Below are 14,092 nucleotides of genomic sequence, written 5' to 3'. Positions count from 1 at the left end.
CAGGCACATGAAAAGATGTTCAGCATCGTTACTCATCAGAGAAATGCAAATTAAAACCACAATGAGATATCACCTCACACCTGTTAGAATGGCTATCTCCATATCAGTATGTGGAGAAAAGAGAATCCTCATATGCTGTTGGTGGGAATGTAAATTGGTATAGTCACTGTGGAAAACAGTATGAAGGTTTCTCGAAAAACTAAAAACAGAACTACTGTATGACCCAGCAATTCCATTCCTAAGTATATATTCTGAAAAATGAAAACACTAATTTGAAAAAGTCCATGCACCCCAATGTTCATGGCAGCACTATTTACAATTGCCAAGATATGGAAGCAACCCAGGTGTCCATCAACAGGTGAATGGATAAAGAAGATGTGGTATATATATACGATGGAATATTACTCAGCCATAAAGAAGAATGAGAATTTGCCATTTGCAACAACATGGGTGGACCTATAGGGTATTACGCTAAGTGAAATAACTCAGACAGAGAAAGACAAATACTATATGATATCATTTATATGTGTAATCTAAAAAATAAAACTAGTGACTATAACAAAAAGAAACAGACTCACAGATATAGAGAATAATCTAGTGCTTACCAATGGGAAGTGGGGGGCAAGATATTTTTTTTTGGCTGCATTGGGTCTCTGTTGCTGCATGCGGGCTTTCTCTAATGACGGCGAGCAGGGGCTACTCTTCGTTGAGGTGCGTGGGCTTCTCATTGTGGTGGCTTCTCTTGTTGCGGAGCACGGGTTCTAGGCACGTGGGCTTCAGTAGTTGTGACTCACGGGCTCTAGAGCGCAGGCTCAGTAGCTGTGGCGCACGGGCTTAGTTGCTCCGTGGCATGTAGGATCTTCCCGGACCAGGGCTCAAACCCGTGTCCCCTGCATTGGCCGGCGGGTTCTTAACCACTGTGCCACCAGGGAAGTCCCAAAGATAGCTTTTTCTGCCTTAATTTTCTGTTGATTGGGGGCAGGGTCTCACTGTGGACTGCCACCATCACTGGCGTAAAGGATCCAGGCCACAACCACTGTTTCCAGTCTCTCTCCATTGTTTTTTTTTTTTTTTTTAACATCTTTATTGGAGTATAATTGCTTTACAATGGTGTGTTAGTTTCTGCTTTACAACAAAGTGAATCAGCTATACATGTACATATATCCCCATATCCCCTCCCTCTTGCGTCTCCCTCCCACCCTCCCTATCCCACCCCTCTAGGTGGTCACAAAGCACCGAGCTGATCTCCCTGTGCTATGCGGCTGCTTCCCACTAGCTATCTATTTTACATTTGGTAGTGTATATAAGTCCATGCCACTCTCTCACTTCGTCCCAGCTTACCTACCCTTCCCCCTCCCCGTGTCCTCAAGTCCATTCTCTATGTCTGCGTCTTTATTTCCATTGTTTCTTTGTTTGATGGTTGGTTGGTTGGTTTTTTCTGGGAATCCCCAGCAACACCCCAACTATTGTTCCCTTTTAGAGAGGCCCGCTGGGATCCCATAACCAATTAACCATTTTCTCAAGTTTATCAAGCTGTTTTTCTACCTCCTCTTTTACAGTTTAACTCCCTCTCTCCCTCTCTCTGTCTCTGTATCTCCTCTCATTACTTGAACTGTGGGCAAACACTTTCCTCTTGGCCCCCTAAGAATCACTCTGACCTGGCCCCAAGCCCTTTGTTTGGATATCTCAAACTCGGTGCCCAAACCCAAATCCACTCCAGCAGCAGACTCCACCGGGAGACCAGCTCTTCACCTCCTGGGTCTTCCCATTCCCAAGTCCCAAACAGTTGGGCTACCATATTGATTGTTTTCTTGTCTTTTTTTTTTTTTTAAGATAATATTTTTAAAAAATATTTTATTTATTTATTTTTGGCTGTGCCGCTGGGCATCCGTCCGTGATCCTAGTTCCCTGATCAGGGATTGAACCCGTGCCCCCCTGCAGTGGAAGTGCGGAGTCTTAACCACTGGACCGCCAGGGAAGTCCCCGGTTTCTTGTCTTAGATTCCAGGGCATGCAAAGATGTTGTCCTGGCCTTGTCCAGGGAGGCCCTTAGTCCCTGCAGATTCAGTGGGGGAGGAGAGGAACCTGCGAGAGGCCAGGGCTTCCCAGGCACACGCCATATTCACTGATGCTCAGCTCCACAGGCCCCCACCGCCCCCCCCTCCTTCCCTGGCTTGGGGATTCTCTTCCCACTCCACATTTCCTTCCCTCCTGGCCCCAGGGCAGACCTATTCATTAGCCACCTGCAGCGATACAATTCCTTCTTCCTCTTCCCCTGTGTGGCATGTTTCTACGGTTGGAGCACCTCAGAGGTTCCCACGGAGATCAGCCTTCTGGAGGCGGAGGAGAGGGCATATGGCCACCGCAGTCCCAGCCAGACCGCAGCGGGGTGCTCAGAGGGCGTCCTTCCCTTCCACCCCAAACGTGGCTGTCAGATGTTCTGGAAACAAGGGTGCTCACTCCTGAGGTCCCTGGAGGTTGCTAAGGGTACCTTGAGGTTGTCTCTATCCCATGGGTTCGACCCAGGGCTTCAGAAGCTGTCCAGACCATGAAGTCCAGCAGTGCAGATACAGGGCAGCCCTTTTTTTTTTTTTTTTTAAATTTTTATTTATTATGTTTATTTTTGGCTGTGTTGGGTCTTCGTTTCTGTGCGAGGGCTTTCTCCAGTTGCGGCGAGTGGGGGCCACTCTTCATCGCGGTGCGCGGGCCTCTCACTATCGCGGCCTCTCTTGTTGCGGAGCAGAGGCTCCAGACGCTCAGGCTCAGTAGTTGTGGCTCACGGGCCCAGTTGCTCCGCGGCATGTGGGATCTTCCCAGACCAGGGCTCGAACCCGTGTCCCCTGCATTGGCAGGCAGATTCTCAACCACTGAGCCACCAGGGAAGCCCACAGGGCAGCCCTTTTGTTCCCAAACTGCTCTGTGGGGTGAATGTGAGGACAGTAATTGGGAGAGGCTCATCAGAGGGAGCCTCAGAGGAAACGGGAGGAGCCACCCCTCTGTCCCAGTGGCTGTCCCCCGTCAGACCTGGAAGGACCAGGTCCTGCTGACACACCTCCACCTTCCACTGGCTACCCTCTTTTAGGATTTTCTGCAAGCCATTATCCACACACCACCATAATGCTCTTTTTATATTTAGCCTCACTTAAAAGCTTTCAATAGGGACTTCCCTGGTGGTCCAGTGGTTAAGACTCTGCGCTCCCAATGCAGGGGGCCTGGGTTCGATCCCTGGTCAGGGAACTAGATTCTGCATGCTGCGACGAAGATCCTGCATGCCACAACTAAGACCTGGCACAGCCAAATAAATAAATATTGAAGAAAAAAAAGAAGCTTTCAATGGCCTCCCACCAATCCTGGAATAACAGTGTCCTTACCAGGCCTTCAAGGCCCAATGTGAAGCAGTCCCTGCCTGTTCCTCTGAACTCACCACCCATCCCTCTCCCCTAGCTCACCATATGCCAGGCACACTGATCTTCTCCTGGTCCCAGCATTCCAAGACCATTTCAGCCTCAGGGCCTTTGCACTTGCTGTTCCTTCTGCTCAGAATGCTCTTCGCACAGATCCTTGTCATCTGGTTTGTGGCTCAGAAGTCAACCTCTCCTGACTACTCCAGTCCAGAGTAGCCTCTCCTTCCTTACGCTTTATCTCCTCATACTATTTTATTTTCTTCTCCACACATATCCCTTTCTGAAGCTTAAGCTTCAGGATCCCTCACTCACGTAGGTCCCTTCCAAGGGTCTACCTAATTTTGTATTATTTTCTTAAAAAGAATCCCCTGCCCAGCCAACCCAACTGTGTAAGCTTCAGGCCCCCAAAAAATCTAGATTCATTTGTATCTAGAGCAAAGGACCAGGCTGTATTTGGTACATCTTGTGCCTGCCGCTGGCAGGAAGACAAACTCAGCATTCGTCCTGCCAGGCTATTTCAACACACCCTTGGCCTCCCTGATCTCTTCAGGTCTGGGTGCCAAGAGGAAACTTTGCCCAGGAACCTTGGTAACTGCCCTGCTCATTGTACCCTGAGTTCAAGGTTGGGGTGGGGGGCGGAGTGGGAGTGGTATGGGGGAGGGGATGGGGGTGTCCAAACTCCAAGAGCTGCTGTTTGTGCTTCTCCCTTCTGGACACCCCTGCCTTGACTCCCCCAAATAGACATAAACTTTCTCAATCGACAAGCATACCACCCTCAACTATTCACCCAGGAGACAGAAAAACCTAGACTTCCGTAAAATCTTTTATCTCTTTCCTTTCTGAGCTTTTTTGCAAAGCTAATCCTAATGTCTATCACTGATTCCACTTCTTACCAGCTTGGGCATATATTTAGTGCACAGGTCTTAACTCTCCCGCTGCCTTGCCCCTGGCAGACCTGGCTAATTGATCACAGAACTTTTCCAGGTGGGCCTTCTGTGTAACCACCACCAATTGATCAGAGAGGAAACCTAATTACCTCCTAATGAAACTCAGGTTTAAATGACTGAAGAGGTAAATCTGGTTCAAAGGAAAAGGGCTAATGCTTCTGATGAATTCCTATATCTATGCTGAGTCCAGGGAGGCCAGTTCCAAGGACATATTTTCTGTTTAATTAAGTGAGGGGAGACTTTGGGAGAACACGGCACCTTGCAGTACCTCCCGTGACACAGTGGAAAATTCACTGATCTGGAGCTGGAAGTCCTGCTCTGTTCTGGGCAAAACGACTCACTTCTTCATTCTGCGCATGGGGTTACTATGCATGTTGTCCCAGTCAGCTCAGGCTGCTGTAACAAATTACCCCAGACTGGCGGCTGAAACAGATAACGTTTACTTCTTACAATTCTGGAGGCTGGGAGTCTAAGAACAAGGCGCTGGCTGATTCCATGTCTGGTGAGAGCCCTTTTCCAGGTTACAGACAACTGGCTTCTCCTTGTAAACTTATGTGGTGGAAAGAAATCCAGAAACACCCTCATGCAGTTCTTACTGGGAGTCACAGTGAGCTGTCCTTAGTATCGGGAGAGACTGTCCCCTCCTGGTGGCAAAAGCAGTAAGAAAGTTGATGGTGAATGAACTTAATGAGCTTAAGGGCTACAGACACACCAGCATTCACAAAGAAGCCTGTCTGTGGTGCTGGGCGAGGACTCCTGTGGGGACTGTCCCTCTGCACATGTGTTACTTCCTACTTCAGTTCATCTCTTGCCAACCTCCTTCTACAATTCTCCCAAACTGGCTGTCATAAACTCCACCACCCTCCTTAGTGCTCCCGACTATTCATCCCCCTCACTCTCTGCCTCCCACTCGTCAGAGGAAAAAGAGGCCACCAGGCAGCAACCATCACGGCTCCCTCCTCCCCAGGAAAGAAGATGGAGGTTCTCCTGTCTGCCGTCTGGGGCTTGGACCCCTCAGGGTCTGTGGTCTCTGCCACCTCTCGCCTTTACCCTCCTCTCTCACTAGCATATTCAGCCTCACCTCAGCATTGAAATTTGCCAAAGGGACTTCCCTGGTGGTCCAGTGGTTAAGACTCCACGCTTCCAACGCAGGGACCGAAGGTTCGATCCCTGGTTGGGGAACTAAGAGCCCACATGTTGCATGGCCAAAAAAAAAATTTTTTTTTTTTTGTCAAAGATTGGGAATTCCCTAGCGGTCCAGTGGTTAGGACTCCTCACTCTCACTGCTGAGGGGCTTGGTTTCAATCCCTGGTCAGGGAACTAAAATCCTGCAAGCCTCGCAGCGTGGCCAAATAAATAAATAAATAAATTTGCCAAAGGTAGTCCCAGCTTACCAACCGACCAAACAACCAATCTAAAACCCAAATTCTCAAAGGCCTCCTTCCACCTTGGCTCTCCCTTCTGCTTCCTTTTTCTTTTCTTTTCTTCTTTTTAAAATCTTTTTTAAAATTTTTAAATTTTTTCCTTTTTTTTGTATTTTTTATTCTTTTTTTCTGCTTCCTTCTTTTTTTTTGGCAGAAAACATAACTTTATTAATGATAATGTTCCTTAAGCTAAAAAGAAAACTATCTGAAAATATTTTACCTAATAATCATATAATTTTCCTTTTTAGTTGGTTGTGGGTAAAATTTTATAACTAACATTATAACAAAGCACCCTTGTTGCTAGTTTGCCTTGTTTTACAACAATTTTATGCTAATTTATATATTGATACAATACTAATAACTAATAAAATATAATAAGTATTATGGCGAGATTATTGATTCTGAAATACTAGAAAGCTTCATATGATGAAATATCTTAGGTATTATCACTGAATTTTTAAAAACAGGAAAATATTGCTTTTAAACTTTTAAAATCATGTTTATTTAGCTTATTTTAAAAATATATAAATTCTAAAAATATATCATACCAAGAGTATCCGATAAGGACTTTTTTTACCTTCCAGTTCTGCCTACATTCCCAAAATGCATCCCTGACAACAATGATATCACTGGGCATAGGGGTAGGGGGTTGGGGGCAGCCTCTGAGACAGTCACTGAGGAGGGGCCACACCTCAGTGCGAGTCAAGTTATGGTTAGAACTTAGTCATAGAATAATATGTCTACCACAGGCATCTTTCCTTACATTTAAATTATTCTTCCATTTTTTCCCTAAAGCCTTTCTTTCCTCTATCTCTAGTTCCCGTATAAGCCTTCATCCTAAACACTCATTTATTTTGCTTTTTTTTCTCTCTTTTGTTCCACTGGTGTAACATAAGAGATAATGTTCCATAAACTATCTTCTGGAGAAGAAAAATCAAAACATGATCAAAGATAAGAATTTACCAAGTTTAAATTTTAGGACTCTAAAAACCTAAGTGGTTTAATCATCGGTTGCCCAAAAGCATTCTTTGTTTCTTTTCCAAGATGATGATGATTCTTCATACATTTCCTTTTTCCATATGGGCACCTTGGCTTTTAAAGTTATCACAGCTTCGAGGGATGCAGCCCTATGGGCTGAGGACACAGCAATGATAATTCTTGCTTCTGACGCTGGAACTAAGCCAGGTCGATGGAACACTGCTATGTGTTTGGCCATTTCTGCCTAATGACACTACAAATTTTTCTGACTTCATTTTCTGCCATTGGTAGATATGCTTCATACTCTAAGCTAATGACTTTCTTCCCTTCGAAGTTATTCCTTGTAGTTCCTACAAATAGGGATATTGCACCACAGAGTGGAGAAATCACCAGCTGTGAGACTTCATCTACTGAAAGTTTCTCAGATGTGAATTTTATTATATCTTCAGATTTCTCTTCAACTTCATCTGTACCTTTCCCAGGTGGCTCAAAAGCACTATCCTCCACTAATGGGGGGATAATGACAATTTCATCTCCTGATTGAAGCAGGAGGAGCTGATCTCCAAACTCGACATATTCTTGACGAACAGCAAATATCACCTGATTTCTGACGTCAGCCAATCCAGGATGGCGCATTTCTATCTCATTCCACAGCTGCAATGCTTTTATTTCTTGTGGCACAGAAATTGTCTCTGAGCGAATTCCTGTTATTTCAGCACTTTTTGCAAAATACAACACTTCCACCTGTGACTCAGAGCAAATCATTCTCTACGAAATAATCAGAGGTCTGCAAATAATCAAGGGTTCGCAAAGGCACAGACGGAGCACATTTCATCAAAGAATTCTTAGTTAAGTGCATTTCTTTTTAAATTGAAAACTTGTCTTCTTAGAAGCGAACAATCTGAGAAGCAAGGGCAAAGATCGCGGGTGCCTTTAGAAACCAGCTCGTCTTCCAGGCCGTCACCTGGCACCGTGGCACTATCCCGCCAGGGAACCCCAGCCCGGTATCCCAGCGCGGAAGCCTAGGCGCCAGGTCAACGCAGCGCGCAGGCTGCTTCCTTCATCTTGAAAGAGAGGTCTACACTGGCTGACCCATTTTACTAGCTCCCAGCCTTTCCTCAACTCATCTGCTGAGTTCCTGCTTTCCCTGCTGCAGCCTCCTCACCATCCAGCAGAGCAATGGAGGAACGGCCCCTGCCAAGGTCATGGATGTCTCTGGACGGCTAAATCCAGGGGACACGTCTCGGTGCTCCTTTCCTCATCCACTCTGTAACTTCCCCACTGTGGTCCATCCCCTGGCTATCTCACATTTTCTGTGACAGCCCTTCTGGGTCTCCTTTTACTCAGGGGCCCTCAGGTGTAGGTGCCCGGCAGGGTCTCATCTCTGCTCCCTCCTCTTCTCCATCCTCACAGCACACTCTCTCCTTGAGCAATCTTTTCAGACCCATGGCTTCCACCACCATCTCTAGGCTGAGAACATTTAGGAGGAAGCAACATGTTGAAGAATGCAAAATAAGCATGTATGAACTGAGGCTACCACGTGAAGGAAGATAGTTGAGGGAGAAAGGAAAAACACCAGGTCCTTCCCCTATGACTGTGGGCAAATGAGCACACCACCCCAAGTCTTGGATTTCTCATTCACAGAACTGGGATAAGAATAGCACCTACTTCATAGGGTTGTTATGAGGCTTAAGTGGGATAATTCTAGAACAAGCACCCAGTGCCCGTACTTGTCAACATTATGACTCTGTTATTTGCAGGGGTAGAGAAGCAATGGAGAGAAGTGAGGTTAAACTGAGAAATGGTAGTTTGGATCCAGGTTTTGAAACATAGGAGGGCAGTGGACCGACGGGGTATATTTGCCAAGGGCATTCCTAGCCCAACAACACAGATGCCATAGGGCTGAGAGCCCAGGAGCCGGCAGCTCCTTCTCAGGCCTTCTGCTCTCCTTCTGGCCATCTGGCTGACCTTGTAAGCACCTGACGTGGGTTCAGCAGGTGGCCGGCCACGATGCCCTACGTGCATGTCCCAGGCATTCCTGAGACAGTCTGCCCTGAAGTTGGGGGAGGTGCTGGTGGGTCAGAATGATAAACAGTTTAGAGCCAGGGAAGTAAAAGGTCACCTTTTGGGCTGTGTCCTGGGGGAAAGGACACTGTTACCAGGGGAACGAGTACTGGTCCTTAAGAAGTACGTTGAACCTGCCCTTAGCACTTGTCCAGTTGCCAGGTCCTGAACTTAAACACGAATGCTATTTGTCCAAGATACAGGATCCAAATGAGGACCCGTGGGCTAATTCAGCGGTGGCTGCAGCCAGCTTATACAGGCTCATGAGAACCAATCGTTAAACTTTCAGGAATTTTGTCAGCCAGTTATTAAACATAGCCACTATTAAAAATTAAGTTATGTAAACTTACAATTAAATAAAACATATTAAAAGACTCAAAACTCATCACTTCCTTTTTACTGTAGTATTTCTTCTCTTGAGGATATTTACAGTTATTGTATCTACCTGGTAAAAATACTATAAAATGGAATTACTATGCAACTGTGTTCAGTGATATTATGTTGGTAGTTAGACATTGGCCATGGTGGAAGTATCTACACCACAGAAATGCTACAAATCAACACACACACACACACACACACACACACACACACACACACCCTGGTTGTTAAAAACATTTACCAGCACCTCCCTGCATAAACTGATGTCTGAATTTTTTTTTATTTTTTGGCCACGTGGCTTGTGGGATCCCAGTTCCCAGACCAGGGATTGAAGCCGGGCCACGGCAGTGAAAGCTCGGAATCCTAACCACCAGGCCACCAGGGAACTCCCACTGAAATTTTGTCTTTAGCCACTTCTTTTTTTTTTGGCTGCGTTTGGTCTTCTCTCTAGTTGAGGAGAGTGGGTGCTACTCTCTGTTGCAGTGCACGTGCTTCTCAACTGCAGTGGCTTCTCCTGTTGCGGAGCACGGGCTCTAGGCACGCGGGCTCAGTAGTCCTGGCACACGGGCCCTAGAGTGCGTGGGCTTCAGTAGTTGCAGCGCGTGGGCTTCAGTAGTTGCAGCACGTGGGCTTCAGTAGTTGTGGCACGTGGGCTCAGTAGTTGTGGTGCACGGGCTCAGCTGCTCCGCGGCACGTGGGATCCTCGGGAACCAGGGATCGAACTCGTGTCCCCTGCATTGGCAGGCGGATTCTCAACCACTTCGCCACCAGGGAAGTCCCTAGCCACTTTTTATGAGTTTCGGCAGTCTCCATCTGCTCCACATAAACAGGGCCCGAGTCCCAATCTAGCCTTTTGAGTTTCCCCACTCTAGTTTTGGACAGAGCTCCCAAATCTCACTGGTCTATACCCCACCAAGGGTGTGAATAATGGTGGCCATTACTGATCACTTAAAACTTGTCTCATCCTCCCTCAGCTCACCCTCACAACATCACCATGAGGTTGGTATTAAACTTTTACTCTACTAATTACAGATGATAAAGTGAGCCACAGAGAAAGTAAGCAACTCTCTCCCAAGGCAACCAGGAAAAACAAGGCGGAATCCTCTCATAACCACTACAAATAAAGAATAATCTGATAATCTGATAAAGAAATGTGATTAAGTGGTTCAATTGCCACTTCTTCATGGCACCAACCCTGACTTTAGTTTTCAACTACCAAAGGGCATCCATTTTGATGTCATTTTATTTTTCTTAGTCACATCCAATAAAACTGTGGACTCACAGGATGTGGCCTATCCCAGGTCTTTAGGAGACTTTAATGAATAAATAAGACTGTTCTAGAGTTAATTGATCCACTGTTTCAGTTGATATAGTGCTTCTAAATCAATTATTAATTAGGAATTGAGTTTCAACTATGAAACCAACTCAGTTCAAAACCTGGGCACCTCCCATGAAAGCTAAAGCTCAGAGTCTTTAAATAACTTGTAGTTCCACAGCTTGTAAGAGATGAAGACAAGATATTAACCAGGCCTGTCTGATTCCAGAGCCCCTGCTCCAGGGAGAGGCATATGATGAGTATGTTAAAAACAAAATTCAACTGAGTAAATTTGAAGATTTGTCTTTATTCAACGATTCATGACTTGGGCAGCCTCCCATCTGGCCAACAAAGGAGCTAGCTCCGAGGAGCTGTACAAAGGGAAGACTTTTACAGGCAGAAGGAGGCGGGGCAAGGAAGTTATTCTAGCTAACAGTGGATTGTTTCAGGCAAGGTCACCTTCCTTTCGGGGAAGACTGGGGCTGAAACCATGCACCTCAGGCTGGGACTTGAACCCGGCCAAAACCCTGATTGAAACTTGAACCCAAATGGCTGGGACTCAAACGCAGCCAAAACCCACAGTCTTCCAACTGAGATCACACACCTGGTTTCAGGACTTAATGAAGCTCAGTTTCTTGATGTCTCATCACAGAAAGAATTCAGTGAGAGACAAAGTGATCAGTAAGGAGTGGATTTATTTAGAGAGAAACACACTTCACAGACAGAGTGTGGGCCATCTCAGAAGGTGAGAAAGGCACCAGGGTATGGGGGTTGTCAGTTTTTATTGGAGTGGGTAATTTCATAAGCTAATGAGTGGGAGGAGTATTCCAGCTATTTTAGGAAAGGGCCAGGATTTCCAGGAATTGGGCCACTGCCCACTTTTTGATCCTTATAGTCTTGGAACTGTCATGGCACCTGTGGGTGTGTCATTTAGCTTGCTGATGGGAGCTTGCTGATACAGAGGCTCAAGTGCTAGTGGAGGGACTTGCCTGGTGGTACAGGGGTTAAGAATCCACCTGCCAAAGCAGGGGACATGGGTTTGAGCCCTGGTACGGGAAGGTCCCACATGTCGCAGAGCAACTAAGCCTGTGCGCCACAGCTACTGAGGCTGCGCTCTAGAGCCCGTGAGCCACAACTACTGAGCCCATGTGCCACAACTATTGAAGCCCGCACGCCAAGAGCCTGTGTTCCTCAATAAGAGAAGCCACCACAGTGAGAAGACTGCGCACCACAACGAAGGGTAGCCCCTGCCCACCCCAACTAGAGAAAGCCCTCATGCATCAACAAAGACCCAACACAGCCAAAAATTAATTAATTAATAAATTTTAAAAAAAGGTCTAGTGGAAAAAGTCAACTTATCCGCCATCTTGGATCCATTTGGTTCTAATCAGTTTATGTCATGTCCTCAGCCTGTGTCATGCTTTCAAACCTTGTGCCCTGCCTCCTTCCCTCCTGTTTCAGGTCCTTCAGGCAGATTACCTCACTAGTGCTGACCAGGTAGCTCCACATTGACTGACTAAAGATCACATTCCTGGGAGAGGCTGAAACTGCCAATATTTATTTATTTATTTAAAGTACAGTTGATTTACAATGTTGTGTTATAGGTTAGGTATTCAGTCTTGATTTGCTGATGTGGGGTTTAGCACAAGTGAATCTAAAACAGAAGAGAAGGGGACAGGGCACAACCTTTAAAAGAATGACATAGCCAAAGACATGATGAAAACTGGTTAGAACTAACTAGATCCAAGACAGCAGAAGATTTGACTTCCAGTAGACCTTGAGCCTCATTATATGCTCACTGTAATACATTAGCTAAATAACACACCCACCACCACCATGACAGGTCAGAGCTAACCATAAAAGGCCAAAAAGTGGGCGGTGGCCCAATTCCTGGAAATCCCCACCCTTTCCCCCAGCCCCCCGAAATAGTTGGAATAATCCTCCCACTCATTAGCCTATGAAATTACCCACGCCATATTTTGGGGCCTCTCACCTTCTGAGATGGCCCACACTCTGTCTGTGGAGTGTGTTTCTCCCTAAATAAATCCACTTCTTATGTATCACTTTGTCTCTCACTGAATTCTTTCTGCCATAAGACATCAAGAAACTGAGCTTCATTAAGTCCTGAGACCAGGTGTGTGATCTCAATTAAAAGACGGTGGGTTTAAGTCCCAGTCTGAGTTGCACGGTTTCAAATCCATTTGGGGCCTGTTGTCTCCTTTTTCTTTTTTTCATTTATTTTGGCTGCGCTGGGTCTTAGTTGAGGCACGCGTGCTTCTTAGTTGCAGCATGGGAACTCTTAGTTGCAGCATGCATGCGGGATCTAGTTCCCCGACCAGGGATCGAATCCCGGCCCCCTGCACTGGGAGCTCAGAGTCTTACCCACTGGACCACCAGGGAAGTTCCTGCTGTCTCTTTTTAGACAACTATTAGGCAGCTATTTAAAAAAGTCTTGTAGAAGAACATTTAATGGTAGAGAAAAATGCCTGTTACGTATTAAATTAAAAATGGAGGTTAAAAAATAACTGAATTTTATCAATTCTTGGATACATACTATTTCACATTTTAACATATCTGAAATAGGGTGCATCAAAAATCAATTTCAGGACTTCCCTGGTGGTGCAGTGGTTGGGAATCCACCTGCCAATGCAGGGGACACGGGTTTGATCCCTGGTCTGGGAAGATCCACATGCCATGGAGCAACTAAGCCTGTGTGCCACAACTACTGAGCCCGCACGCCACAACTACTGAAGCCATGCGCCCTAGAGCCTGTGCTCTGCAACAAGAGAAGCCACCGCAATGAGAAGCCTGCACACCGCAACAAAGAGTAGCCCCCGCTCACCACAACTAGAGAAAGCCCGCACGCAGCAACAAAGACCCAACACAGCCAAAAGTAAAAAAAAAAAAAAAAAATTTTAAATCAATTTCAGGTGAATTATAGATATCAAAGTGAAAGGTAGGGGGCTCCCAATGCAGGGGGCCCGGGTTCACTCCCTGGTCAGGGAACTAGATCCCACATGCATGCCACAATTATGAGTTCAAATGCCACAAGTAAGGAGCCCATCTGCCACAACTAAGACCCAGTGCAACCAAATAAATAAATAAATCTTTTTAAAAAAGTGAAAGATAAAACAATAAAACTTCCAGAAGATACTGTAGGGTTAAGAAAAGATTTATCAAACAGGAAATAAGACATAAACCTAAAAGGTCAATAAGTTGGACTACATTAAAATTAAGAATTTCTGTGCATCAAAATACATTTTAAATGAATGAGAAGGCAAGCCACTGAGTGGGAAAAAAAAAAAAACTTTTGAGATACATATATCCAAAAAGGGGACTCATATCCAAATGTATATTGAACTCCTACAAATCACAAACTGGCAGACAATCCAATGGAAAAAATAAGCAAAAAACTTGAAGCAGGAACTTCAGAAAAGAGAATATTAAAATGGGCAATAAGTATACGAAAAGGAGCTCAATTTCTTTAGTCTCCAGGGAAATGCTATTTATCAGTTTAATGCACTGACCAATTGCGCCCCAGAGACCATGGGAAAGGCAATTTAAAACCACCATGAGAACC

At 45.7% G+C, this 14,092-nt stretch overlaps 1 protein-coding gene and 1 pseudogene across 2 annotated transcripts in view; both read right to left on the bottom strand.

Moving 5' to 3' along the window:
- The window catches only part of SEMA4B (semaphorin 4B), a 93,136-nt gene that overhangs the window by 65,181 nt on the left and 13,863 nt on the right, over window positions 1–14,092 (bottom strand). The window lies entirely within an intron of this gene.
- Window positions 6,705–7,482, bottom strand: LOC137760846 (molybdopterin synthase catalytic subunit-like; annotated as a pseudogene).

Source organism: Eschrichtius robustus, chromosome 1 (genome assembly GCF_028021215.1).
Source record: "Eschrichtius robustus isolate mEscRob2 chromosome 1, mEscRob2.pri, whole genome shotgun sequence".
NCBI lineage: Eukaryota > Metazoa > Chordata > Mammalia > Artiodactyla > Eschrichtiidae > Eschrichtius > Eschrichtius robustus.
Note: the sequence above shows the minus strand (reverse complement) of the source record. Positions and strands in the feature narration are given on the sequence as shown.